Raw genomic sequence first — 8709 nt, 5'->3', positions numbered from 1 at the left:
TGAATGTCATTACGTTTGAAACATAGTGCGGAATGCGAATGCACTATGCTACGTCGACGAAATAGTTCATGTAGTTTTGAATTTATTCAAATTGTTATTTTAACACTTATCGCAGAGATTTTTTACTTCATAGAGTTTTTAAAAAGTTTACTCCGTTTTTTAATCTCTTCATTCTTATGCATAAAAGCGTTATTAAAACTTTCTAAATTTAACAAGCATGACACTGCATTTTCTTTTCATTGAATAAAGTTACATCACTTTGTCTTTTATACAAATTAATCTGCAGAGATTAAATTTTTTTACATAAAAAGCGTGTTTTTTGCTAACAAAATCAAATGGCAATAACACGTCTCAGAAAACGTTCAAAAAAAATGGAAGGACAAGAGTTAGAGTTTAATGCGGTGGAAATAACTGTAACAGATATTTTAAAACAAGAACCAATTGTAGTTGCCCAGTAGGCACAGCGACGTGACAAAAACGTGAATTTCACGTTATTTTGGCACGTGGCATTTAGGTGACTTTTTGTCCCCATGAAATGACCAAGTCACGTGATTTATGGACGTGTTTTTCACGTTACTTTTGACACGTGATATTTAGGTGACTTTTTGGTCCCCGTGAACTGTCTAAAAGACGTGCTTTTTACGTTAATTTTGGCACGTAATATTTGAGCAATAATTATGCTTTATAAAAACGAAGTGTTTGGATTTGTGTAAAGAAAAAAAACCCATCGTCGTGGAAATATTTAATACATATTAAATTAGATGGTTTTATTAGTTAGTATATTAGTTCATGACATAAACATTTAGAATTTGTAATAAAAGCTGCACTTTTGTTAAAATATCCTCCTTATATCCAATAAGTAATAAGTACAAAGTCATAGATCTGCAACTTACGAAGAGCACGCTTCGATCCACAAAAAGCACACTTCAAACTTAATCTAACGAATCAGTCGATATTTTCTCCTCTAAGAGTACGCATCAAACTTTATCTAATGAATCAGATTTAGCTGAAAAGAAACGAATAAAATCTTAAATAATAATATGATTATTTAATAATTATCTTAAATCACAAACTTTTAAAACAAATCTAACTTGGTAAGTTGCCAACCATTTTGGCAACAAGATTTTCTAGTTGTTTTCTTTTATATAAATCATTAAATAATTTTAAGAAAACAATACTACATACAATGTAGAAAAATAAAAAAAGTCATTTGCCTTCTAATTTTATACTCTTGTTGCTAAAAAATAAATAAGGATTTAATAAAAAAAGATACAACAAAAAGTCGACAGATAAATAAAAAAAAGAAGTACAAAATAAAAAATACAAGTCTTAAAAAATATTGTTTATCTATATATATCTATATCTAATATCTGTCTATAGATAAATATATCTATGTATAAAGTTAATAACTGATGCGCGTGATTAGAAAAAGACCTGTACTCACCTTATGTGATAACATCTGATTAAATAATTTGTTTTCTTTGTTTTCCATCTTCTTATATTTGCACTTGTTTCTGCATTAACTTGTTCATACATTAACTCACTAGATGCAAAGGTGACAGCCCACAAAGTTGCTTTAAATGAGTAATCTTAATTTTTGTATGAATGATGACTAAAACAACATAAAAACAAATAGATGACAATAATATATACTTTATCTTGCATGTATGGAAAACTTTTTGGATATTTGGAAAAAGATAAATTTCAGAAAAAAATCCGGTATTCCGGGAATATCCAAAAAAATTAATCCCTGAAACTAAATTATAAAAAAGTAGTAAATAAATTAAAGAATATCTTTCCAAGTTTCTAATCATAGGTTTTTATTGTGAATAAAAAAAGTTCCAAAATACACAATATTTTGGCAACTTAACTTTCATGTTTCAATCAAGTAAAATTGTCACCTGGACAAAGTCATCTAAAATATACATGATTGAAACGTGAAGAAGGAAACTGGGTAAAAGCATGCATCAAACTTTATCTAATGAATTAGTCGAGATTTTCTCCAATAATAGCTAGCGACACCAAATTTAGCTAAAAAGAAACAAATAAATACTTAAATAATAATATGATTATTAAATAATTATCTTAAATCACAAATTTTTAACAGAAGTCTTACATGGTGAGACGCCAACTGTTTTGGTAACAAGATTTTCTGGTGTTGCTATTTCTTTGATCTAAATCATGAAACAATTTTTTAAAAAAGCAATGCTATATTTGAGAGAAACTTGCTTTACATATTGGAAGGTCGTCAACATTGAAAGATAAGTATAATGCAGTTTCAAATACAACAGCATCATAATCATCTTTTTGTGTGGAAAACATCGAACAAATCCGCGTTAATATCCTGTTTTATATTGTTCATAATAACAATAGTAATAAAAGTCATATAATACATACAATAATAGTTTCATAAGTATAATTCAAATATATATATTAATCATATAATATTTAAATAATATAAAAAAATGAAATAAATAAGTATGAACCTTTTTTAACAAGTAAAGCACAAGATCAAGATGTCATATATTACAAAAAGATAAAGTATTTAATAATAATATATACATATATCAATAATAAATAACATAACACATTTATTTATTGATATTATTTTGGATAAATTCTTTAACCTTGTTGATTAAAACCAAATAAAAGAAGAAAATCTATTTTTGGTTTTTATCTAATCGACTCTTGAGAAAAAATGTATGCAGAAGTTCTACAGACATTATTATTGCTCAAGAATCAAGAATAAGTTCTGCTAGAACTTATAATTTGTCCATGCTTACTTAATTTGATATTTAATTCGTTATAACATAACTTATTTTGTACTAAATTAAGTAAGCAAAATGGACAAATTCGCCAGTCTAAAATATTATATCATAAAGTAGAAAAAAAGCATACCTTGTATTTGAGTTTAATCTTATTTGTGTGGCAAATAGGGACGCTTGGTATTAATTTATTTAACTTAATTTGTTATAATTTGGATATTAGATATTACAATATAAAATATATTGGACTATTTAGTTCTGTTTTAAATGAATTGGGTTATTAGATATTATATAGACCAATTTTTTTTTTTAATTATGATAAAATTACAATAAAAATTAATTATATTATCATAACAATAAAATAATTATAACTAATATAATGAATACAAAAACTATAATATAAAAAATATTATTTCATATTTCTTGTCAAAAGTTTTTCTTAAGAATAAAAAAAGGTTCCGAAAGACGCGATATTTTGGCACGTAACTTTGAAGTAATTTTCACGTAAAATAGTAACTTGGACGAAGTCACCTAAAATAAATGTGATTGAAACGTGAATAAAACGTTGTATGCCTACGACGTTGAGATGTATGAAAAACTTTTTCATGTAAAAAATATAACAAAAGTTAACGAAGAAAAAGATGGCAGAAACGAAAATACTTCTGGTTTGAAAAGCATTGCTATCCCAATATCTTTTGCCATCCAGCATCTGTTCAATTTTTACCAGACAGTTTCATTTCATTTCGCAGCAATGATCGCTAAAATAGTAAAAGTCTTACTTCAGTCTTAATCCAGAACTTATAATTTCTTTTAGTTTGATACAATGATATAAAAGTGCATAAAAATTTTTAACATAAGTTGCTAATTTCTATATATTTTAACTACTAAATACTACTATTGACAAAAACGAGTTTTTTAGATAAATAGTATGGCTAAATTTAAAAACTGAATTTTTGACAACTGGTTCTTTTTTTTAAGAAAATCCGCAAATGAGAAAAAAATAGACGGATAGGATAACATCTTGCCAATTTTTAAATATTTTGAAAAAATCACGTTTTTTGTAACAACTTATTAAAATTGGTGATAATTGCAATATTTGTCAGTTACTAATGGCTCCGTAAAGCAACTATTTTCAGTTACTAATTGCTCTGTAGAACAACTATTTTTGAACACTATTATTAGGTACGTGACATGAAATTTTTAAATTAATCTAACACTAGATTGTTATATATCATTCGAAAGGTTTTTAATTCAGTATTTTAAAGGTGAAAAAATTATGAAAATTGAACAATTCTACAAAAAGTTATGGCATTTTGAGTACCGAATTTTTGATATATGGACTTCTTGAAGAAACTGTGATCAAATTTGAGGTTTTTTTACCTTAAAACGTCATAACTTGGTCAATTCTTATCGAAATACATACAACTTGGTATCAAAAGATAGGTCTAACAAAGGGCAATATATTTATGCAAAGGGTGTACAAAACTTTTTATTGTATTGAAAAATGTAGATTTTTTAAAAGAAAATATTATTATTTAATTGAAATTCATAATTTTTATTTGTATTTTTTAATATTATAACAGGGTACCATCAAATATGATTTTGATACTTTAGGTTGATAGGCTAAAAGTCCTTTTGGCTTCGGGCGCACCCTCTGATCCAATATCAAGATTATTACTTTGTATTTTCATATAAAATGCATGCAATTTAGTATCAAAAGAAAGAAAGGTTTTAAGGATAAATGCGTGAAAAGGGTGCAAGAGGGTATTATTCGGAAGCTCAACACCTCTCACACTTTCGGTAGGTTGGGTTAAAACTTAAATATTATTTTTTTTGTAATAATAAATAGTATTTATATAAAACACAAATTTTTCATAAAAAAAACAAACTCACCTATATACAAAAATTAATATACAAAAATCTCCTCTTCAAAAACCTCTTCCATCATCAGGCCCATATGCAAAAGACCCTTTTTGATTTAGGCCCAGGGTGGCTTTGGCGCTAAACCAAGAAATCACTCCTAGACAAGTCTATATTTAAAACAAAAATATTAAATGAGTGTTCAAAAAATTAAAACTAAAAACAAAAATTAAAACACAGTAAAAATCTTACCAATGAGGTCTTGGTTTTCACTCTGGGTGCAAGATGGCAGTGATGACGTGGATGAAGCTGGTAAATTTAATTTTTAAAATTTTTAATGTGAAATAAGTTTAATAAAAATTATAAAAAATAGTGTTCATTTAGTAAAAAACCATTTAAAAAAGCAAATTTACAACATCATTAAGATATATCTACCAAGTTCCTCCCTTTTGCGCCTCTTACCTCCTTTAGTGTCTAGAGTGTCTTTAGTGTAATAGAAAGTGAGAAATACCTTTTATATTGTCGCTTCAAGACAACTTGCACAGCATCAAGACAAGCAGAAGTCATTTTTTTAAGCTGATTATCAATGAAGCTTATACGAGTGTTAGTGGTTAGCAATGGAGCATATATTGATTTTAAAATGTTAGGGGCAAGAGTATTCCCAAAAAAAATCTGTTCTTCTGCAAAACTGAGCAGCTGTATTAGATTTACTATTTGTAATTATTAGCAAAACTTTTTTTCACTAACTGACTAACAGAAACATGATCAAAAGTTGCATCCTCACCTAAAACATAAAACTTTTCCATTCAAAGCTTGTTAGGGAGTTTTCCAAACAATGCAAGTGTGCACATTTCTTTTATTGCAGTTTTATTACAAAATGTTTTTTTACATTCAAGCGACATGAAACTGCACACTCAAACGATATGAAACTGCAATTGTGTCAAGAGGGTGCAAATGGCAGTTCAGCTCATTCAAATTCTTGCCCCAGGTTGCACAAACTTTGCTTATAGTAAGATGGTTGACTGTCTGACATTGTGTTAGATATATTTTCAATAATCGAGTTATGACATTCATCAAAGCTACTTTGGTAAAAATCTGAATAAACAAATGCCATATAATCAATTGAACTGCATGTATGACTTTCATAATCAAATGCTGTTCCTCCTGGTAACTGATCTAGAGCAAACACAAGACATTTATCTTATGATGTTAAGTTAATGCTATTAATGTGGACACTTTCTTGTGTTGTAGCATCAAACCCAAGAGTAGGATTATTATTATACATAGCCCACTATGCTGCTTGCAAATCTGGAATACTGCCATGTTCACGAGCTCTTTGCTCAACAGTACTTCAATGAGGAATATTATTAAAAGTAACACCCATATAATACCCTATTTTGCTCATAAGATATGGAATGTTACTTGTTGGTTATATTACACAACAGCATATTATAAATTATTAATCTTATTTCTAATAAATATGTTTTTTTCATCTTCTGGCATAATTACATTTCTTTCTTCCTTAATCTGGAGCAAATCATTCTCCAAACTAGCAATTACCCTGTTACTTGTAAAAAAACAGCAGCATTATGCTTAGTTTTGAGTTGCCTTAACTTATGCTTTTCATTTATTTTTCAAAGCCTTTTTTTTCAGCTTTAAAGTGACGAATCTGCTCACTGTAATTTTTTTTTTTTTTTTTGTGTTTTTTCAGATCTGGTATTTCTGCCCTTAAAGCTTTAATTATTTTTACTTTTTGTTTAACATTTTGTCTTTGAACACGTAATTGGTTTGGTATGCTGTTTAATTCAACTTTTAAAAGTGCTAACTTGTTCCAACATTATTTATAAGAGTTAGCTTTTTTTTTTAAGGCCTAATTTCTCTCTAAATATATGTTTAGTTATGCCTCATTTTCTATAACCTGCAGATGTTGATGTTCAACTATTTAAAGAAGATAAAACATTCATATTGGTATATGAAACATCTGAGAAGCCTGATGATAATACAATATTAGACAAACTTGATATATGGCTTAAAAAAGGTTTATTGCAAAATTCATAAAAACGCTTACTGTCCTCAGCCCTGCTATAATTTCTAGACCATTTCAATGATTTATTTATGAGACTTCTAACCTGATTTTTACATGTTTCTATTTGAAATATCTAGTGATTTGTTGAGATGTTTTGAGAAACGAATCACTATTTTTTGTAAATAATAAAAGAATATGTCCATTTCTACAAACTGTATTACACTCTGTATTAGACTCAATGCCTATTTGCGACAATTCAAAATTAGCAGTTAAATTCTTTTTGCATTCACTATAAAACCCAAACTTTGCTTTTGGCCCCATGATAGCAGGAAAAAGTTTAATTTTTATAAATAAAATATAATATATTTAAATAATGGTAAATGTAATGACATTAAAATCCTCCTCACTGCAAGTATGCGTTATTGAAGCTTAAAAAGTTATCTAATTAGAGAATAATGTTAAAGTGTCTGAGTATGCTTTTTTTTCAATGAAATTTGGCAGGTAGTAAGAAAAAAGGTTATTAAAGGTGAGAGAATATATTAGAAAAATGAACCAGCATTCCTTCGATACATACTTGATGTCCAAACAACAACAAAATTTTACCTAATTGGAGTAGAGTTTTAAAGTGTCTGAGTATGTTTTTTTTTCAATGAAATTTGGCAAATAGTAAGAAAAAAGGTTATTAATGGTGAGAGAATATATTAGAAAAATGAGCCAGCATTCCTTTGATATATACTTGATGTCCAAACAACAACAAATTTTTACCTAATTGGAGTAGAGTTATAAAGTGTCTGAGTATGCTTTTTTTTCAATGAAATTTGACAGGTAGTAAGAAAAAATGTTATTAAAGGTGAGAGAATATATTAGAAAAATGAACCAGCATTCCTTCGATATATACTTGATGTCCAAAAAACAAGCAAATTTTTAACAACAATAAATTCATAATAAATAAAATTTTAACTCAAAAAAAATCATGTAAAATTAAAGTTCCATAATTCTAGTATTCAAAAAATATCTTTGCTGATACACAGAGGCGTAGAAAGAATTTTTTGGTGTTAAAAGATAGGTAACTTCCAGACATAAAGCAAACTCCAAACATTTATATGTTTATACTTATGACAAATAATGAGGGTTTGCAAAAAATTGCGATTATTGGAGGCTGGGAACAAATAAGCCGAAAAAATTTCGCCCTCCCCTGCCCTAAACTTGAGAGCAACAAGTTGATGAAGTATTTTTTGTACTATTCTTAACTAGACTTATATTCATCGATAAATTTTAAGTTTCATAGTATTATCTATTAGCGTTTAAAAATTATTACCATATAAAATTTGCAACCCCCTCAAATTGAGGGGGGTTTAAACTTAAATGGTCATAATTTTTGAACGCTAAAATATTTCAAAATGAAATCTAAAATTTATCGATGAATATAAGTCTAGTTAAGAAGAGTACAAAAAATACTTCATCAACTTGTTGCTCTCACGTTTGGGGCAGGGGGGGGCGAAAATTTTGGGGTTTTTTTGTTCCCAGCTTCCAATCATCGCAATTTTTTGCAAACCCTCATTATTTGACATAAGTATAAACATATAAATGTTTGGAGTTTGCTCCATGTCTGGAAGTTACCTATCTCAAACACCAAAAAATTCTTTCTACGCCTTTGCTGATACATATTTCTAAAAAATAACAGAGCAAAACAAGTTCATACCATGCAACTTTTCAACTAACTTGAAAAAGCGTGTCACAGAATTTGGCCGAAAAAACGGCTTTGTAAAATCCGGATTTACGCGTACCTACAATTATATTTGGTGATCAAAAATATTTGGATATCATATTTGAACCAAACAGATCCTGAAATTTTAACTTACAATAAAATTTTGTAAGTTAAATTTAATTTTTAAAAATATTACAGTTTAAAATTCGAATTTTAAAAAATTCGAGGCAAAATTTGGTTAAAATTTTCAAAATTTGGTTGGCGATCGCCAACCAAATTGAATAGAATGAGATTTTTCTTCCAAAAAAAAATTGTTATCCAGAAACCCAAACAATATTTAATACTTTTTT

General features: G+C 27.9%; 1 long non-coding RNA gene across 5 annotated transcripts; it reads right to left on the bottom strand.

Annotated features, from left to right (window-relative positions):
- Positions 1–730: 730 nt before the first annotated feature.
- Positions 731–8441, bottom strand: LOC136081770 (uncharacterized). Of its 5 annotated transcripts, XR_010639093.1 has the most exons (8): positions 8354–8441; positions 4878–4934; positions 4659–4795; positions 2117–3523; positions 1902–2031; positions 1445–1612; positions 1186–1237; positions 731–1006 (listed from the first exon to the last, which is right to left on the bottom strand). It is a non-coding gene; the product is annotated as an uncharacterized LOC136081770 (long non-coding RNA). The 5 variants fall into 5 exon arrangements; XR_010639094.1 differs by lacking the exon at positions 1186–1237; XR_010639092.1 differs by lacking the exons at positions 731–1006; positions 1186–1237 and having other exon boundaries at positions 2117–3296; positions 3426–3523.
- Between the last annotated feature and the right edge of the window lie 268 nt (positions 8442–8709).

The sequence above is a fragment of the Hydra vulgaris genome, chromosome 06, assembly GCF_038396675.1.
Source record: "Hydra vulgaris chromosome 06, alternate assembly HydraT2T_AEP".
In the NCBI taxonomy this organism is placed as follows: Eukaryota; Metazoa; Cnidaria; class Hydrozoa; order Anthoathecata; family Hydridae; genus Hydra; species Hydra vulgaris.
The sequence above is the reverse complement of the archived record's forward strand: the minus strand, read 5'-3'. Positions and strand labels throughout refer to the sequence as shown.